This window comes from Drosophila subpulchrella, unplaced genomic scaffold (assembly GCF_014743375.2).
Source record: "Drosophila subpulchrella strain 33 F10 #4 breed RU33 unplaced genomic scaffold, RU_Dsub_v1.1 Primary Assembly Seq34, whole genome shotgun sequence".
Lineage (NCBI taxonomy): Eukaryota > Metazoa > Arthropoda > Insecta > Diptera > Drosophilidae > Drosophila > Drosophila subpulchrella.
In genome coordinates this window covers 1,373,160-1,395,082 of record NW_023665571.1, presented here as the reverse complement: position 1 = coordinate 1,395,082, position 21,923 = coordinate 1,373,160, and positions in this window count along the sequence as shown.

Genomic DNA, 21,923 nt, shown 5'->3' with positions numbered 1-21,923 from the left:
TTTTATTCTTGCCAGTTGCGAAGCCTATTTGATACTGAGATGAATTTCACAAAAAGACGCTGTCGTAGCAGCGTCGCCAGAAACGAAAGTTGGGGAACGTATTCCAAAAAAAAATTGTTCTAGGTCGAAATCTTTTTTTACGCAAAACAACACGTATGCAAATTTTGCAGGGCAAATGTGCGTGCTAGGTGCATTTTATCGCGGTGCCATCTGGATGTGTTTCAATATAGAGCATCCAGGTATATTTTGCTGGGAATGTGAAATAACAAAAAGGAAACCCAAAGGTTACTAATGCCTCTTGGCAAACAAATAATAAAGACAAAACGGTACATGCAAGGAAACGCGCGGTTTTTCTTGTCTCTTATATTTCTCGTCAGTTGCATTTTAAGTTCTGAAAAGTAAAGCTCGTGCAACGTGTTTTGAAAAAGTTTGTTGCTTTCTGCTACCAATTTTACTTCAATACTTTCACAGGTAAGTAAAGTGTAGATAATTTAGTTCAATATGAACACAATAAAATAGCATAATACAAATTATCAATTATGTGTGCTGGTCCCACCCCACGGTCAGTGAAGTCACAGAGATTAGCTTCCAGATGGTTGGTTTCCACTGGGATGCCTGGCGGTTGCCAAGGGTACTGGGATGCCTGGAGCTTGCCAAGCGTATTATGTTGGGAGTTACTAACTCCGTTGCTACGGCCCTTAAGGTACGAAAACCAATTTCATAAAATAATTAAAATGTAACGGCTAAGCCGGAGTTCGTTTCTAGCGATCCTCGCTTTATTTAATATAAAATCAAACTAAACTCTAAAGTTAACATAAAGTAAAATGCCTGGCCGGATGCCCGTGGCAGACCGCTGACCAAATTGCAAGAGTCGTACGATCGCTGGCCACAAACAAGGGAAAGGCACAGCCCCTAGCGGTGCACTTTGCTGGCTCAGCTCTCGGACACCATAAGGGTGGACCCATAAAAAATATATGTATGAGAGTAATATATGAAAAGTATAAAGGTGATATATACAAAATATAAAAGTGATATATAACAATAAAAGAAGTTAACTTCGGCACGCCGAAGTTTTTATACCCTTGCAGGTCGATACCGTGGGAGCATTGTATGTACAGAGCTCTCCGATTTTTAGATAACAAAAACTAAATATAAAAATTGTAAGATATTGTTCCATTTAAGTTTACTACCGTCCATGTTTACCGAAAACGAAATATAACGGTCTATGTATTATTTTTGCATTAATTATCCGATCGTTTCTATGGCAGGTATATGATAAAGTCGTCCGATTTTATTTAAATTTTATTCGAAATTCTGAGATATATGTCAAAAAACAACGAAGCTATAATTTGTTTCAAATTATTTTTCCATCACTTTTCCGATCGTTCCTGTGGCAGCTATATTATATAGTCGTCCGATTTTGATTCAATTAAATTCGAAATTCAGAACTAATTAAAAAATATTATTTCCAAGTTATTTTTTAAGAAAATGTTTTTCCGATTATTCCTATGGGAGCTATAAGATGTAGTTGTCCGATCCGGCTGGTTCCGACTTATATACTACCTGCAAAAGAAAGAAGACTTTTGGGAAAGTTTCAGCCCGATAGCATTAAAACTGAGAGACTAGTTTGCGTAGAAACGGACGGACAGACGTACATGGCTAGATCGACTCCTTCACTGCGTTGCAAACTTCTGACTGAAATCATAATACCCTCTGCAAGGGTATAAAAATCACGTACTTAGCCCCCACACCACGAGAAGGTCACAATCCACCAAGGGGAATTCTTATCATTTACTGAAGTATTGCACATGGCGATTATACAATTTAATAAAACTACGTAAATCTACAAACAGTCCAAATATTACTCATTTAAAAAGTAAACTACATGCTATTGCCATTGAGAATATCATAAATGTATGTACATAACGCTTTATATAAGCAATTGCTTTTTATACCCTTGCAGAGGGTATATTGATTTCAGTCAGAAGTTTGCAACGCAGTGAAGGAGATGTTTACGACCCCATAAAGTATTTATGTTCTTGATCAGCATGACTAGACGAGTCGATCTAGCCATGTCCGTCTGTCCGTCCGTTTCTACGCAAACTAGTCTCTCAGTTTTAAAGCTATCGTGCTGAAACTTTCCCAAAAGTCTTATATCTTTTGCAAGTAGTACAAGAAGTCGGAACCAGCCGGATCGGACAACTATATCTTATAGCTCCCATACGAATAATCGGAAAAAAATTTTAAAAAATTTTATCTATGGTGTTTTTTTACATATTACCTCCTAAGCTTGGAAATAACATTTTTTAATTAGTTTTGAATTTCGAATTAAATTTTATCCAAATCGGACGACTATATCATATAGCTGCTATAGGAACGATCGGAAAATTGGTGGAAAAATAATATGAAACAAATTATAGCTTCGATGTTTTTCAACATATAACCTCCTACGCTTAAAAATAACATTTTTTAAATAGTTCTGAATCATATCATATAGCTGCCATAGGAACGATCGGAAAATTGGTGGGAAAATAATATGAAACAAATTATAGCTTCGGTGTTTTTTAACATATAACCTCCTACGCTTGGAAATAACATTTTTAAATTAGTTCTGAATGTCGAATTTTAATTTTATCAAAATCGGATGACCATATCATATAGCTGCCATAGGAACGATCGAAAAATTGGTAGGAAAATAATATGAAACAAATTATAGCTTCGGTGTTTTTTGACATATTATCCTATACTATTGGGAATATCATTTTTTGTATTTTTAAATTTAATAATTATATCTGCAAGGTAATACAAACTTCGGCTTGCCGAAGTTAACTTCCTTTCTTGGTGTAACCGTATTTAAGAAAGTTCCATCATGGTGACCATGGGAGTTCCTCCAAATATCCATTCAATTTGGGTTAGTTGTTTTGTTGTTGGAGAATTATTGATTGCAAACAGGTTATACGTATTCAATTTTTTCTCCAAAACATCATATATTATATCATATCATTATAATATATCTACAAATACTAAAATCTCTTTATATTACCACTTTAGAATTATCCATTCTGCGCACTTTTTTCCAACGTCAATTTTATTTCGAAATCTTGCAATAGAATTTCCGGGACTCCTATAAACAACTATAAATCACGTGTCCTGATATTTAAACGCAATCGATTGATACCTTGGGGTTGTGGACTTATTTGTCTCATACAGAAATACTACACCTTACTAAATATTTTGTTTTGCATAAACGAGTATTCCATTCTTCCCAATACCGTTCAAACGATTACCATATGTTCTTCTTATAAAGTTTTATTTCCTTAAATTGTATTCCTCTTGCGGAAGAGTCCAGGTTTCAACAAAACATAAAAAGTTGGCATAAAAAATAATTTGGTCGTTGGCAATATCTTCGCGATGAGCGCGAAGAGATTTAACGTTGTGGTAATATAATGAGATATCATAATTTTCATTGACTCTATAACTTTCAACTTCTTCCTAGATATTTGTGGCTTTAAATCTAGTTGAAGGGACAAAGTCTCCCAAAAGGAAAAGACCCTATGCGCTAGTTGCTCTGCTGCAACCTACGTAAACGAAGCTTGCTTATTAACTCTTTTAAGATGCATTGCGACTTTGTTGTAGGTCCCGAGTTACCCCATTGAAATACTCGGCCTGTTTTTTTAATTGCAGTGCAGTCTGGGTGATAATTTTCTCGAACTTTTGACCTAGCTATGGCCCCGACAGTGGCATCTGAAAACCTAGTCCGCAGTCTAGTTACTAATAAGGAGCAGACAGACAGAAGGACAGACGTACATGGCTAGATAGACTTGTGTAGTGATGCTGATCAAGAATATATCTACTTTATGAGGTCGGTAACGTCTCCCTCACTGCGTTGCAAACTTCTGACTAAAATCATTACACCCTCTGCAAGGGTGTAAAAATAAAGAAGCTTTTATTATGTTCCCATTAATATTCCGATCGTTCATATGGCAGCTATATGATCGTCCGATTTTCTTAAAACCTTAAAAGTAATTCTGAATTTTAAAACAAGTCGATATACCGGAGTAGAAAATATAAATATAAAAAAATCGAAACTACAATTATTTTCCCATTAACATTCCAATCTTTTCTATGGCTGCTTTATGAAATAGTCGTCCGATTTTCTAAGAATTTTATTCGTAATTCTGAAATATATAAAACAAATGCTATTTACCGGAATAGAAGTGAATTTGATAAAAAAAACAAAGGTATAATTATTTTCCTATTACTTACCTGATCATTTCTATAGTAGCTATATGGTACAGACGTCCGGTTTTAAAAAAAATTGGTAATACTCTAGTTTACGGTCCTCAACCCCAAAACTCGCGAAAAAATGATCCTCGACGGACCGCGAATTCGTAAGAATTTACATGAAGAAATAAAGGCGCGGTCTGCCATGGCTCTTTTGTAGTAGAATTTCTAAGCTGCGCTTTTGCTTTAAAAATAAAGTAGCCTTTTCCACGACTTGCTATACAAAAGGCAAAAGGCAAATGTCTCTGTGCGAGTCGTGCTATTTATAGCACGAATCTGTAGAATTAGTTGTTTTGGAACTATAGGCTTTTAAAATGTACCTTTTTTTAGATTTCCCGCTAAACTAGCGTGTTTTCCCGAAAGTTGTGCAACAAATGTTTTCTATATCGAGCTTCTTAGTACACTTATAAATTTCCGAAAACCATAGGTTAGGTTAGGTAGGCCAATATTGTAGAAAATAAAATGCGTTTATAGAAGTCTGGCAATGCTTGCATGTACTGTAGTGTCATCTCGCTCTTACGAAGGTGGAGCATCGACAATGTTTGATAATTGTATTCTCCTTTTAAGTTAGTTGCAGATAAACTCTTCACGTAAACGCACGCACGGCGGTTTCAATTATAAGATTTGCGAGCTCAATAGGTTATGGGCCCGAGCACGTTTAAATCGGAAGAGTGTTTAAAAGCTATGAACTTTGTGTAACTCAATAGACAAATATGAGTAGTCTATATCAAATAGATAAGTTAGAATACAATAACTATGGTTCGTGGAGCAAGCAGATGCGATCTGTGTCGCTGCATTCTGGATTGTGGAGTGTATCGTCCGGAGATTTGACTGACACAAATCCGCCTGAAGGCGTCGATTGGAGTGCTCAAGACCAAAAGACCACTAAGTGTAAATACATCGCATTTGGCCTACATAAAAAATTGTCAATCTTCGTCAGAAGCATAGGGAAAGCTAAAAGAAGTGCACCAGCCTCGTTGTCCGGTACGGAAGGTACAGTTATACAAGAAGTTGCTTGGAAAGCGAATGGGACATGGCCAAAACATATCCAGTTATATTAACGAATTCCTGGAAGTTCTGGATGGTTTAATTTCAGTTGGAATTGACTTAAATGACGAGCTACGCGCAATTGTTTTACTGTCGAGTCTTCCAGAACAATTCGAAAATTTCGTGGTGGCTATCGAGACCAGAGATGAATTGCCCTCGTTTGAAACTCTCTGCATTAAGCTCAAAGAAGAAGGCGATCGAAGGGGCACCGCAAATGAGCAGGATGACTATACCAAGGGGTATGTCGCAGCACAGAACAAAAATTCTTATACGAAAACTAGTGGGCAGAAGAAAAGAAATAATATCGTTTGTTTCAAGCGTGGAGAGCGTGGACATGTAAAACCCCAGTGTCCACAAGTGGTTGAAAAAATTGTTTCGAAAGGTATAGTGCGTGGTGTGGAAAATTTGATTCTTCGACAGGTTGTCAAGTGTAGGACTTGCATGCTCAGCTAAATCCACCAACTACCATTTCCAGCAGATACCACCAACAGAGCCACGGAGATTTTGGAACTGATACATGCAGATGAATGGGGCCCGTTTCCCACTCAATCGCTGGCGGGATCGAAGTATTTCCTGACATTCATCGATGACAAATCCAGGAGGATTTTTGTGTATTTCTTGCGTAAGAATTTCATGGAGCTTAAGAATCTGGTTGAACGGCAGACAGATAGAAAACTGAAATGTCTTCGCACGGACAACGGGGGAGAATTCGTCAACAATGAGTTCGATTACTTTCTTCGTAATCATGGTATCGCTAGGCAGCTTACCATAGCTTGCACACCACAGCAGAATGGAGTTGCTGAGAGGGCTAATAGGATATTAGTGGAAATGTCTAGATGCCTACTCGTCCAGTCAGGATTATGCGAATCCTTATGGGCTGAGGCTGTTAACACAGCTGTTTACCTACGAAATCGTTCTCCAACCAGCGCAGTGAATTGCATGACCCCAATAGAAGCGTGGACTGGTAAGAAACCTTGTATAAATCATCTAAAGGTATTTGGTTCTATTGCAGTTGCTCTGGACATGGGTCCAAGAAAAGGAAGCAAGTTTCAATCAAAAGTCAAGGAGTATACAAGGTTGGGCACTCGGTGGCGGTTAATAGCCGAAAAAAGAGATGTCCCATTTGATGAAAATGATGAAAAAAGAGGTGACCTATTTGATGAAAATCATGATGCAGTAGACGACGATAAAGCTGCTTCGATCTTTTTCCGGAGGCTAATATGATTGGTCACGATTCAAGCGAAACTGGTGGAAATGACAGCTCTAGTGAAAGTTCCGATCAGTTCGAGAGTGCATCAGAATCTGATGAAAAAGATAAGGACGAAAAGGACAAGAACGAAAACGATGAGGATACAAAGATTGAGGAAGAAAAAGATGACAAAAATGATATACGAGTAGGTCCTGGTCGGCCGAAGCTCATCCGGAATGGCAAGCCTGGTCGTCCAAAAAATCAGTACAGCATCCTGGGTGCCTTAGTTTAAAAAAAATGCCCCGATACCACCAACATTAAAAGAGGCTATGAGCAGTTCGTATGAATCCGAATGGCGTGATGCTATGCAAAGGGAATACGATTTTCTTCTCGCAAACCAGACCTGGCAGATGGCAGATTTACTAAGAAATCAGCGTGCGATCGGATGCAAATGGGTATTCAATGTTGAGCGCGACAAGGGTGGCCAAATAGAACGTTAAAGCACGTCTGGTTGCAAAAGGTTGCTCCCAGCAGTACGGCATTACCTATCAAGAGACTTTCTCTCCAGGTTGCAGGCTAGAGAGTGTGCGTTTTATATTGGCCTTAGCAGCAGAGCTCGGTATCTGCATCAGATGGACGTATGTACAGCGTACTGAAACAGCGATTAAAGCACTCAGGAAGGGATTGGAATTCCATGCTTGACAGTACCCTCGTTAGGCTCGGCTTCATTGCTTGTGAGAACGAACCCATGTCTTTACAAGCAGACTGGAAATGGAAGTCTCTCGCTAATTCTTGTATATGTTGATGACATCCTGGTAGCCTGTCAGTCAAAAAAAGATCTGCTCAGAATCAAATCGAGTATCTCAAAGTCTTTTGAATGCGTGGACAAAGGCTCACTAAACCTTTTCTTGGGCATGGAGATAGAGCGTGAGGGAGAGCTAGGAGCAATTTCCCTGGGTCAATCGCAGTGTATAAAGGATCTACTGCAAGCACACGGCATTGAAAATGGCAGACAGGCTGCCACACCACTGAATACAGGATTCCAGGTAGCTTGCACTAGCAATCAGTGCAAAAAGATTGATCCCACTCTATACCAGTCTGCTGTTGGCGAACTAATGTAGCTTGCACTAACAAACAGGCCGGACATTTTGCATTCCGTTTCCAAACTGGATCAACATACCGAATATCTGTCCGGTATCAAGCATGTATTAAGGTATCTGGCATCAACAGTGAACATGAAACTACACCACAGACAGTGTGGTCAACCCTTTCTTGGATACGTAGACGCGGATTGGACCGGTGACAAAGTCGACAGGAAGTCATATACCGGGTACATCTACTTCCTAGCTGGTGGTCCAATTTCTTGGCAATCTGAAAAGCAGCGAAGTGTCGCCCTTAGCAGTACCGAAGCGGAGTATATGGCGCTATCATCAGCTTGCACGGAGGCCATTCTGATGCGCGGACTGATAAACGAAATTGGTTGCGCAGCCGAGAAGACTCCAATCATCCTGTAAGGCGACAATTTGAGATCCCAAGGTCTGGCCAAGAATCCAGTTCATCATTCCAGAACATAACATATTGATATACGCTATCATTTTGTAAGACAAGTTGACAAGAAAGGTCAAGATTTTTTAAAAGTATAAATGTTCTATTGAAATGATTGCTGATATTTTGACAAAAAATCTCCCAAAGAAGAAACATGTAGAATTTACAGAGATGTTACATTTAAATTAGGTTTTCATTTTTGTAAACATGAGAGCATTGAGGAAGGGTGTAGAAAATAAAATGCGTTTATAGAAGTCTGGCAATGCTTGCTTGATTTGTAGTGTCATTTCGCTCTTACGAAGATAGAGCATCGACAATGTATGATAATTGTATTATCCTTTTAAGTTAGTTACAAATAAGCTCTCCATGTGAACGCACGCACGGCGGCTTTAATTATAAGATTTGCCAGCTCAATAAATATGGCGCTAAGTTGTCTGGTTGATGTGTATGAACCTTGAGATTAATTAAGAGGTTTTTATGTCCAAAAGGATCGAGGTGTTTTTGGCAAAGTCAAGAAGTTCGCCTGGTTCCCTGCTGGTGGCGTCTCCTTGTGATGCCAGTACTGGGGCACCGAGGTATCTTCTTCTTGCTCATGAGAGAGCCGATGCAGATAAGATGTTCCAGGGCTTCGATAGCCCCCGATTCATCGCAATTTGTGCAGGTGCTGCTGTTGAATATTATGAGTGTGGTTGCGTGAGTTGCGGCCAGACAGTGGCCTGTGAGGATTCCCACTAACAGTCAGCAGTCTATCCGTGGTAGATAGGCACGTTCTCCGTTCTGTCATTCGTCAGCTCTACGCCCTCCTTTGCAAGAACGTCAGCTGTCTCGTTGCCATCGATACCCTAGTGGCTGGGGACCCAATAGATCCGCACTGACTTTGTCGTGCTGAGGCTATCTAGTGCCTCCCTGCTCGCCATTACATTTTTGGAACTGACCGTTGACGACTGTAGGGATCTTATTGGCTGTCCACGAACAAGTTGACCACATCATGTGGTCGGTTTATATGTTGATCCACTTCTGCCGCTTTTATTATAGTGAAGACTTCTAACTGGAATATGCTGCAGTCGCTGGGTAGTCAGGGTCCGTACAGCATAAGCCCGCTCCTACTCCCCTTTCTCGACTTTTCAGTGGCTTGCCACCACACTAAGGCTCCATACAGCAGAGTCGGGCGCACCTCCGAGATGTAGATCCAGAGCATCAGAGTAGGTGACAGGCCCCGTGTGCTGCTAATCATCTTTTTGGTGGTCTTTTTACCCTTTCCACTACATTGGGTCTCCATGCCAGCTTGCAGTCCAGTACTGTGCCGAGGTATTTGACTTGTGATTTCGGGGTCATCCTTGTTGCGCCAATTTTCGGGGGGTTCATTTCGGTACCTTGTATCTCTTAGTAAAGAGAACGAGGTCCGTCTTTTCCGCATTTATACTGAGTCCCACCTTTTCCGCCCACCCACATACCTCCCTGAGTGTTGATTCCATTATGGAGCTGAGGGTCGATGGACAGACTCCCGTAATAATTATGCATATGTCGTCCGCATGTTATATTATTATTTTTGGGGCTCCCCTCTCGAATCTCTTAAGTAGGTCGTCGACCACCAAAGCTAGAAAACCCCACCTTGTGGTGTGCCTCTGTGTGCCCCCTCTACCATGGAAGCAGTGTCCCACTCCAAACGTAGGTTTCTTATCCAGTGGCTTATTGGGGGTGAGTGTTGGTCGCTTCTAGGCGATCCATTATAGCACTCGATTTCCCGCTTTTGGGAGAAAGACAATCCGAGAGGTCCTCCATTGGATTGGGATATAGCCCGTTCTTAGACATGCCGAGTATATTTCATACAGCCATGGGGTGATCCTTTCCTTGGTCACCTGAAACATGGCTGGAAATATCCCATCTAGTCCAGTGCCTTATAGCCCGCAAAGGAGTCGTTTGGAGGGCGCTCCTCGCCAGTTGCTATGTCCTGATGTGTCCTGGCTGTCCTAGCTGTCCTGGCATTCTGCATAAGTGCTATTAATGCCTCTTCACTGCCCTCAGTCCACTGTCCGTCGTCGCATTTTAGCTGACTCTGACTCTAGCGCAAGGCTTTCAGACCTAGGTCCTATTCTACCTCGCCTGCCTGCAGGATGTGTGCGCCGTTGTCCTCGGGTTTGCGCTTCTTAAGACGCAGGTAGACACTACCCATGCCCCACGTCATCTTCCCGAATCTTGGGTACAGTTGTTGATTTGGAGAACCACACTTTGACCCCACTCGTTGGGTAGTGGGCTGGCCATGTGCAGAATTTTCTAATTCGCTGCTGGGTCGTCTGGGTTCTGTTGATCAAACAGCTTTAGCGACCGAACCCCTTGGATTGCGATGGGGGAGAGCAATTTCGCCTTCGGTATGGATGGGATTAATTCCCTGTCCACCACCTCTAGCTTGGCCCCCTCCCACAACACCTCCAATTGGCAGACCGTTTACGTCAGCCACTTCCTGGTCGGATCGTCGATGCACTTCAGGATTTTGTCACCGTTCAACCACCATCGAATAAGGGCATGGGGCTGTTGGTGCCTCTTCCATCCGTGCAAAGAGAGACTCAACAAGTCGCGCATGGACGATCTTCCAGCGCGCCTCCGTCATCTTTACATTCTCGTCATTCCTGTTAATGAGTGCCACGATCAGGTGTCGGTTGACCACATCACTGGCCTTGGCTTCCTGTTGGGCTTCCTTGCTACTTTGGGTGGCGGAGAGCGAAGGACCTCCAACCATGGCCACGGGTTCAAGGGGTTGAACCCGACTCCTTAGCTAGACACTGCACTACCTCGGGCGGGACAAGTGACATTGCATTACCCTGCTCGGGGTAATGCTGTGACCATTGCCCAGCCGGCACCCTCGTGGAGGGTGGTATCGCTGGGCAGCTTACCATAGCTTGCACACCACAGTAGAATGGAGTTGCTGAGAGGGCTAATAGGACATTAGTGGAAATGTCTAGATGCCTACTCGTCCAGTCAGGATTATGCAAATCCTTATGGGCTGAGGCTGTTAACACAGCTGTTTACCTACGAAATCGTTCTCCAACCAGCGCAGTGAATTGCATGACCCCAATAGAAGCGTGGACTGGTAAGAAACCTTGTATAAATCATCTAAAGGTATTTGGTTCTATTGCAGTTGCTCTGGACATGGGTCCAAGAAAAGGAAGCAAGTTTCAATCAAAAGTCAAGGAGTATACAAGGTTGAGAACTCGGTAGCGGTTAATAGTCGAAAAAAGAGATGTCCCATTTGATGAAAATCATGAAAAAAGAGATGACCTATTTGATGAAAATCATGATGCAGTAGACGACGATAAAGCTGCTTCGATCTTTTTACGGAGGTTAATAGGATTGGTCACGATTCAAGCGAAACTGGTGGAGATGACAGCTCTAGTGAAAGTTCCGATCAGTTCGAGAGTGCATCAGAATCTGATGAAAAAGATAAGGACGAAAGGGACAAGAACGAAAACGATGAGGATACAAAGATTGAGGAAGAAAAAGATGACAAAAATGAGATACGAGTAGGGCCTGGTCGGCCGGAGCTCATCCGAAATGGCAAGCCTGGTCGTCCAAAAAATCAGTACAGCATTCTGGGTGCCTTAGCTTAAAAAGAAATGCCCCGATACCACCAACATTTAAAGAGGCTATGAGCAGTCCGTATGCATCCGAATGGCGTGATTCTCTTCTCGCAAACCAGACCTGGCAGATGGCAGATTTACTAAGAAATCAGCGTGCGATCGGATGCAAATGGGTATTTAATGTTGAGCGCGACAAGGGTGGCCAAATAGAACGTTAAGGCACGTCTGGTTGCAAAAGGTTGCTCCCAGCAGTACGGCATTACCTATCAAGGGACTTTCTCTCCAGGTTGCAGGCTAGAGAGTGTGCGTTTTATATTGGCCTTAGCAGCAGAGCTCGGTCTGTATCTGCATCAGATGGACGTATGTACAGCGTACTGAAACAGCGATTAAAGCACTCAGGAAGGGATTGGAATTCCATGCTTGACAGTACCCTCGTTAAGCTCGGCTTCATTGCTTGTGAAAACGAACCATGTCTTTACAAGCAGACTGGAAATGGAAGTCTCTCGCTAATTCTTGTATATGTTGATGACATCCTGGTAGCCTGTCAGTCAAAAAAAGATCTGCTCAGAATCAAATCGAGTATCTCAAAGTCTTTTGAATGCGTGGACAAAGGCTCACTAAACCTTTTCTTGGGCATGGAGATAGAGCGTGAGGGAGAGCTAGGAGCAATTTCCCTGGGTCAATCGCAGTGTATAAAGGATCTACTGCAAGCACTCGGCATTGAAAATGGCAGAGGGCTGCCACACCACTGAATACAGGATTCCAAGTAGCTTGCACTAGCAATCAGTGCAAAAAGATTGATACCACTCTATACCAGTGTGCTATTGGCGAACTAATGTGGCTTGCACTTACAAACAGGCCGGTCATTTTGCATTCCGTTTCCAAACTGGATCAACATACCGAATATCTGTCCGGTATCAAGCATGTATTAAGGTATCTGGCATCAACAGTGAACATGAAACTACACCACAGACAGTGTGGTCAACCCTTTCTTGGATACGTAGACGCGGATTGGACCGGTGACAAAGTCGACAGGAAGTCATATACCGGGTACATCTACTTCCTAGCTGGTGGTCCAATTTCTTGGCAATCTGAAAAGCAGCGAAGTGTCGCCCTTAGCAGTACCGAAGCGGAGTATATGGCGCTATCATCAGCTTGCACGGAGGCCATTCTGATGCGCGGACTGATAAACGAAATTGGTTGCGGAGCCGAGAAGACTCCAATCATCCTGTAAGGCGACAATTTGAGATCCCAAGGTCTGGCCAAGAATCCAGTTCATCATTCCAGAACATAACATATTGATATACGCTATCATTTTGTAAGACAAGTTGACAAGAAAGGTCAAGATTTTTTAAAAGTATAAATGTTCTATTGAAATGATTGCTGATATTTTGACAAAAAATCTCCCAAAGAAGAAACATGTAGAATTTACAGAGATGTTACATTTAAATTAGGTTTTCATTTTTGTAAACATGAGAGCATTGAGGAAGGGTGTAGAAAATAAAATGCGTTTATAGAAGTCTGGCAATGCTTGCTTGATTTGTAGTGTCATTTCGCTCTTACGAAGATAGAGCATCGACAATGTATGATAATTGTATTATCCTTTTAAGTTAGTTACAAATAAGCTCTCCATGTGAACGCACGCACGGCGGCTTTAATTATAAGATTTGCCAGCTCAATAAATATGGCGCTAAGTTGTCTGGTTGATGTGTATGAACCTTGAGATTAATTAAGAGGTTTTTATGTCCAAAAGGATCGAGGTGTTTTTGGCAAAGTCAAGAAGTTCGCCTGGTTCCCTGCTGGTGGCGTCTCCTTGTGATGCCAGTACTGGGGCACCGAGGTATCTTCTTCTTGCTCATGAGAGATCCGATGCAGATATGATGTTCCAGGGCTTCGATAGCCCCCGATTCATCGCATTTTGTGCAGGTGCTGCTGTTGAATATTATGAGTGTGGTTGCGTGAGTTGCGGCCAGACAGTGGCCTGTGAGGATTCCCACTAACAGTCAGCAGTCTATCCGTGCTAGACAGGCACGTTCTCCGTTCTGTCATTCGTCAGCTCTACGCCCTCCTTTGCAAGAACGTCAGCTGTCTCGTTGCCATCGATACCCTAGTGGCTGGGGACCCAATAGATCCGCACTGACTTTGTCGTGCTGAGGCTATCTAGTGCCTCCCTGCTCGCCATTACATTTGTGGAACTGACCGCTGACGACTGTAGGGATCTTATTGGCTGTCCACATCATGTGGTCGGTTTATATTTTGATCCACTTCTGCCGCTTTTATTATAGTGAAGACTTCTAACTGGAATATGCTGCAGTCGTTGGGTAGTCAGGGTCCGTACAGTATAAGGCCGCTCCTACTCCCCCTTCTATCTTGGAGCCGTCTGTGTATACGTTGGGGTGTTGAGTCTGGTTCCGACCCGTCGTCTGCGTTCATGAGCGAGGTTGTTTTAACCTCCGGGCACGTTCTGGAAATCATGTAGTCCGTTTTGTTGATGATGCTTGTTGATCATGCTGCTATGCCTGAAACTTTGCGCCGTCATGTTACCTGATGTAACAAGACGTTGTGCTGCCTTTCCTGCAGTCAGTTGAGCGTGGATATCTATGGGGTTGATTCCGAGGATCGTTTCTAGAGCTTTAGTTGGAGTTGACCTCAGCGCTCTCGTTATGCAGACCAGTTCCGGCTGCTGAGTTCTCGCCATAAGCTCGGTGTAAGTCGACTTTTCAGTGGCTTGCCACCACACTAAGGCTCCATACAGCAGAGTCGGGCGCACCTCCAAAATGTAGATCCAGAGCATCAGAGTAGGTGACAGGCCCCATGTGCTGCTAATCATCTTTTTGGTGGTCTTTTTACCCTTTCCACTACATTGGGTCTCCATGCCAGCTTGCAGTCCAGTACTGTGCCGAGGTATTTGACCTGTGATTTCGGGGTCAGCCTTGTTGCGCCAATTTTCGGGGGGTTCATTTCGGTACCTTTTATCTCTTAGTAAAGAGAACGAGGTCCGTCTTTTCCGCATTTATACTGAGTCCCACCTTTTCCGCCCACCCCCATACCTCCCTGAGTGTTGATTCCATTATGGAGCTGAGGGTCGATGGACAGACTCCCGTAATAATTATGCATATGTCTTCCGCATATTATAATATTATTTTTGGGGCTCCCCTCTCGAATCTCTTAAGTAGGTCGTCGACCACCAAAGCTAGAAAACCCCACCTTGTGGTGTGCCTCTGTGTGCCCCCGCTACCATGGAAGCAGTGTCCCACTCCAAATGTACCCGCCTGCAGCTAAGCAGTTTTCTTATCCAGTGGCTTATTGGGGGGTGAGTGTTGGTCGCTTCTAGGCGATCCATTATAGCACTCGATTTCCCGCTTTTGGGAGAAAGACAATCCGAGAGGTCCTCCATTGGATTGGGATATAGCCCGTTCTTAGACATGCCGAGTATATTTCATACAGCCATGGGGTGATCCTTTCCTTGGTCACCTGAAACATGGCTGGAAATATCCCATCTAGTCCAGTGCCTTATAGCCCGCAAAGGAGCCGTTTAGAGGGCGCTCCTCGCCAGTTGCTATGTCCTGATGTGTCCTGGCTGTCCTAGCTGTCCTGGCATCCCGCATAAGTGCTATTAATGCCTCTTCACTGCCCTCAGTCCACTGTCCGTCGTCGCATTTTAGCTGACTCTGACTCTAGCGCAAGGCTTTCAGACCTAGGTCCTATTCTACCTCGCCTGCCTGCAGGATGTGTGCGCCGTTGTCCTCGGGTTTGCGCTTCTTAAGACGCAGGTAGGCACTACCCATGCCCCACGTCATCTTCCCGAATCTTGGGTACAGTTGTTGATTTGGAGAACCACACTTTGGCCCCACTCGTTGGGTAGTGGGCTGGCCATGTGCAGAATTTTCCAATTCGCCGCTGGGTCGTCTGGGTTCTGTCGATCAAACAGCTTTAGCGACCGAACCCCTTGGATTGCGATGGGGGAGAGCAATTTCGCCTTCGGTATGGATGGGATTAATTCCCTGTCCACCACCTCTAGCTTGGCCCCCTCCCACAACACCTCCAATTGGCAGACCGTTTACGTCAGCCACTTCCTGGTCGGATCGTCGATGCACTTCAGGATTTTGTCACCGTTCAACCACCATTGAATAAGGGCATGGGGCTGTTGGTGCCTCTTCCATCCGTGCAAAGAGAGACTCAACAAGTCGCGCATGGACGATCTTCCAGCGCGCCTCCGTCATTTTTACATTCTCGTCATTCCTGTTAATGAGTGCCACGATCAGGTGTCGGTTGACCACGTCACTGGCCCTGGCTTTCCTGTTGGGCTTCCTTGCTACTTTGGGTGGCGGAGAGCGAAGGACCTCCAACCATGGCCACGGATTTAAGGGGTTGAACCCGACTCCTTAGCTAGACACTGCACTACCTCGGGCGGGACAAGTGACATTGCATTACCCTGCTCGGGGTAATGCTGTGACCATTGCCCAGCCGGCACCCTCGTGGAGGGTGGTATCGCTGGGCAGCTTACCATAGCTTGCACACCACAGTAGAATGGAGTTGCTGAGAGGGCTAATAGGACATTAGTGGAAATGTCTAGATGCCTACTCGTCCAGTCAGGATTATGCAAATCCTTATGGGCTGAGGCTGTTAACACAGCTGTTTACCTACGAAATCGTTCTCCAACCAGCGCAGTGAATTGCATGACCCCAATAGAAGCGTGGACTGGTAAGAAACCTTGTATAAATCATCTAAAGGTATTTGGTTCTATTGCAGTTGCTCTGGACATGGGTCCAAGAAAAGGAAGCAAGTTTCAATCAAAAGTCAAGGAGTATACAAGGTTGAGAACTCGGTGGCGGTTAATAGTCGAAAAAAGAGATGTCCCATTTGATGAAAATCATGAAAAAAGAGATGACCTATTTGATGAAAATCATGATGCAGTAGACGACGATAAAGCTGCTTCGATCTTTTTACGGAGGTTAATAGGATTGGTCACGATTCAAGCGAAACTGGTGGAGATGACAGCTCTAGTGAAAGTTCCGATCAGTTCGAGAGTGCATCAGAATCTGATGAAAAAGATAAGGACGAAAGGGACAAGAACGAAAACGATGAGGATACAAAGATTGAGGAAGAAAAAGATGACAAAAATGAGATACGAGTAGGGCCTGGTCGGCCGGAGCTCATCCGAAATGGCAAGCCTGGTCGTCCAAAAAATCAGTACAGCATTCTGGGTGCCTTAGCTTAAAAAGAAATGCCCCGATACCACCAACATTTAAAGAGGCTATGAGCAGTCCGTATGCATCCGAATGGCGTGATTCTCTTCTCGCAAACCAGACCTGGCAGATGGCGGATGCAAATGGGTATTTAATGTTGAGCGCGACAAGGGTGGCCAAATAGAACGTTAAGGCACGTCTGGATGCAAAAGGTTGCTCCCAGCAGTACGGCATTACCTATCAAGAGACTTTCTCTCCAGGTTGCAGGCTAGAGAGTGTGCGTTTTATATTGGCCTTAGCAGCAGAGCTCGGTCTGTATCTGCATCAGATGGACGTATGTACAGCGTACTGAAACAGCGATTAAAGCACTCAGGAAGGGAATAAATATCCATGCTTGACAGTACCCTGGTTAAGCTCGGCTTCATTGCTTGTGAGAACGAACCATGTCTTTACAAGCAGACTGGAAATGGAAGTCTCTCGCTAATTCTTGTATATGTTGATGACATCCTGGTAGCCTGTCAGTCAAAAAAAGATCTGCTCAGAATCAAATCGAGTATCTCAAAGTCGACAGGAAGTCATATACCGGGTACATCTACTTCCTAGCTGGTGGTCCAATTTCTTGGCAACCTGAAAAGCAGCGAAGTGTCGCCCTTAGCAGTACCGATGCGGAGTATATGGCGCTATCATCAGCTTGCACGGAGGCCTTTCTGATGCGCGGACTGATAAACGAAATTGGTTGCGGAGCCGAGAAGACTCCAATCATCCTGTAAGGCGACAATTTGAGATCCCAAGGTCTGGCCAAAAATCTAGTTCATCATTCCAGAACAAAACATATTGATATACGCTATCATTTTGTGAGACAAGTTGACAAGAAAGGTCAAGATTTTTTAAAAGTATAAATGTTCTAATGAAACGATTGCTGATATTTTGACAAAAAATATCCCAAAGAAGAAACATGTAGAATTTACAGAGATGTTACATTTATATTAGGTTTTCATTTTTGTAAACACGAGAGCATTGAGGAAGGGTGTAGAAAATAAAATGCGTTTATAGAAGTCTGGCAATGCTTGCTTGATTTTTAGTGTCATTTCGCTCTTACGAAGATAGAGCATCGACAATGTATGATAATTGTATTATCCTTTTAAGTTAGTTACAAATAAGCTCTTCATGTGAACGCACGCACGGCGGCTTTAATTATAAGATTTGCCAGCTCAATAAATATGGCGCTAAGTTTTCTGGTTGATGTGTATGAACCTTGAGATTAATTAAGAGGTTTTTATGTCCAAAAGGATCGAGGTGTTTTTGGCAAAGTCAAGAAGTTCGCCTGGTTCCCTGCTGGTGGCGTCTCCTTGTGATGCCAGTACTGGGGCACCGAGGTATCTTCTTCTTGCTCATGAGAGAGCCGATGCAGATATGATGTTCCAGGGCTTCGATAGCCCCCGATTCATCGCATTTTGTGCAGGTGCTGCTGTTGAATATTATGAGTGTGGTTGCGTGAGTTGCGGCCAGACAGTGGCCTGTGAGGATTCCCACTAACAGTCAGCAGTCTATCCGTGCTAGATAGGCACGTTCTCCGTTCTGTCATTCGTCAGCTCTACGCCCTCCTTTGCAAGAACGTCAGCTGTCTCGTTGCCATCGATACCCTAGTGGCTGGGGACCCAATAGATCCGCACTGACTTTGTCGTGCTGAGGCTATCTAGTGCCTCCCTGCTCGCCATTACATTTTTGGAACTGACCGTTGACGACTGTAGGGATCTTATTGGCTGTCCACGAACAAGTTGACCACATCATGTGGTCCGTTTATATTTTGATCCAATTCTGCCGCTTTTATTATAGTGAAGACTTCTAACTGGAATATGCTGAAGTCGTTGGTTGGTCAGGGTCCGTACAGTATAAGCCCGCTCCTACTCCCCCTTCTATCTTGGAGCCGTCTGTGTATACGTTGGGGTGTTGAGTCTGGTTCCGACCCGTCGTCTGGGTTCATGAGCGAGGTTGTTTTAACCTCCGGGCACGTTCTGGAAATCATGTAGTCCGTTTTGTTGATGATGCTTGTTGATCATGCTGCTATGCCTGAAACTTTGCGTCGTCACGTTACCTTATGTAACTAGACGTTGTGCTGCCTTTCCTGCAGTCAGTTGAGCGTGGATATCTATGAGGTTGATTCCGAGGATCGTTTCTAGAGCTTTAGTTGGAGTTGACCTCAGCCTGCTACTGAGATCTCGCCATAAGCTCGGTGTAAGTCGACTTTTCAGTGGCTTGCCACCACACTAAGGCTCCATACAGCAGAGTCAGGCGCACCTCCGAGATGTAGATCCAGAGCATCAGAGTAGGTGACAGGCCCCATGTGCTGCTAATCATCTTTTTGGTGGTCTTTTTACCCTTTCCACTACATTGGGTCTCCATGCCAGCTTGCAGTCCAGTACTGTGCCGAGGTATTTGACCTGTGATTTCGGGGTCAGCCTTGTTGCGCCAATTTTCGGGGGGTAAAAAAAACAAGAAAGAACGCTATAGTCGAGTACATAGACAATTGGATACCCGTTTAATAGTGCGTTGTAGTGCCTTTAAGGCGGCTCCAGATTCCTGTGCTATGCGTTGCACATTGAAGAGATTTTTTAAGTGACTTCTCACCTGCAATCGCTTATTTTCGAAACGCTCAGTTATTTTCGGGGGGTCCATTTCGGTACCTTGTATCTCTTAGTAAAGAGAATGAGGTCTGTCTTTTCCGCATTTATACTGAGTCCCACCTTTTCCGCCCACCCACATACCTCCCTGAGTGTTGATCCCATTATGGAGCTGAGGGTCGATGGACAGACTCCCGTAATAATTATGCATATGTCGTCCGCATATTATATTATTATTTTTGGGGCTCCCCTCTCGAATCTCTTAAGTAGGTCGTCGACCACCAAAGCTAGAAAACCCCACCTTGTGGTGTGCCTCTGTGTGCCCCCTCTACCACGGAAGCAGTGTCCCACTCCAAATGTACCCGCCTGCAGCTAAGCAGGTTTCTTATCCAGTGGCTTATTGGGGGGTGAGTGTTGGTCGCTTCTAGGCGATCCATTATAGCACTCGATTTCCCGCTTTTGGGAGAAAGACAATCCGAGGGGTCCTCCATTGGATTGGGATATAGCCCGTTCTTAGACATGCCGAGTATATTTCATACAGCCATGGGGTGATCCTTTCCTTGGTCACCTGAAACATGGCTGGAAATATCCCATCTAGTCCAGTGCCTTATAGCCCGCAAAGGAGTCGTTTGGAGGGCGCTCCTCGCCAGTTTCTATGTCCTGATGTGTCCTGGCTGTCCTAGCTATTCTGGCATCCTGCATAAGTGCTATTAATGCCTCTTCACTGCCCTCAGTCCACTGTCCGTCGTCGCATTTTAGCTGACTCTGACTCTAGCGCAAGGCTTTCAGACCTAGGTCCTATTCTACCTCGCCTGCCTGCAGGATGTGTGCGCCGTTGTCTTCGGGTTTGCGCTTCTTAAGACACAGGTAGACACTACCCATGCCCCACGTCATCTTCCCGAATCTTGGGTACAGTTGTTGATTTGGAGAACCACACTTTGGCCCCACTCGTTGGGTAGTGGGTTGGCCATGTGCAGAATTTTTCAATTCCCCGCTGGGTCGTCTGGGTTCTGTCGATCAAACAGCTTTAGCGCCCGAACCCCTTGGAAGGCGATGGGGGAGAGCACTTTCGCCTTCGGTATGGATGGGATTAATTCCCTGTTCACCACCTCTAGCTTGGCTCCCTCCCACAACGCCTCCAATTGGCAGACCGTTTACGTCAGCTACTTCATGGTCGGATCGTCGATGTACTTCAGGATTTTGTCACCGTTCAACCACCATCGAATAAGGGCATGGGGCTGTTGGTGCCTCTTCCATCCGTGCAAAAAAAGACTCAACAAGTCGCGCATGGACGATCTTCCAGCGCGCCTCCGTCATCTTTACATTCTCGTCATTCCTGTTAATGAGTGCCACGATCAGGTGTCGGTTGACCACGTCACTGGCCTTGGCTTTCCTGTTGGGCTTTCTTGCTACTTTGGGTGGCGGAGAGCGAAGGACCTCCAACCATGGCCACGGATTCAAGGGGTTGAACCCGACTCCTTAGCTAGACACTGCACTACCTCGGGCGGGACAAGTGACATTGCATTACTCTGCTCGGGATAATGCAGTGACCATTGGCCAGCCGGCACCCTCGTGGAGGGTTCAGCTGGAGGATTTTCGCCAGCCGAAGACCACAAATCCAAAAAGAGATTCACATAAGCCCACACACAAAGGAACAAATATTTTCATTTCGAAGTGCTTGTTTTTAGAAAAATTCGTAGTGGCTACCGTAGTAATTCAAAAGTTTTTAAAACTTTTAACAATAGAATACATCCAAGTATATAAATAAATAGACTAAGATGAGATCTGAACATCTGAAAGGAAGATAGCTTCGGCACGCCGAAGTTTCTATACCCTTGCAGGTGGTACCCGTGGAAGCATTGCATGTACAGAGCATTCCGATTTTTAGAAAACTAATTACAAAAACTATAGGAGAATGTTCCATATCAATTTACTACCATCTATGTTTACCGAAAACGAAATAAAATTGTCTATGCTGATGAAGTCGCTCTATTTGATTTAAAATTCTAAAATACTTAGGGAATTTTATTCCCAAGACTGGAAATTAATATGTCAAAAAACACTAAAGTTTTAAAATATGTAAAAAAAAACAAGAAAGAACGCTATAGTCGAGTACATAGACAATTAGATACCCGTTGAATAGTGCGTTGTAGTGCCTTTAAGGCGGCTCCAGATTCCTGTGCTATGCGTTGCACATTGAAGAGACTTTTTAAGTGACTTCTCACCTGCAATCGCTTATTTTCGAAACGCTCAGTTAGGTTTTTACAGGTTGAAAACTATCATTGGTGAGTGGGGAACTCGAAACATTTCACAAGTGGAGTACGTTTGGTAATATTTTGACACGGCGCTCTCGCCTGCAGACACTACGTAATCGGAGCATATGTCATATGGCAGACGGATAACGTTGGGGTAGGAGCACCAGAAGCGTTCACAGTGGCCTCAAATTGGATCAGACAGTCGGCTGTGGCCATAA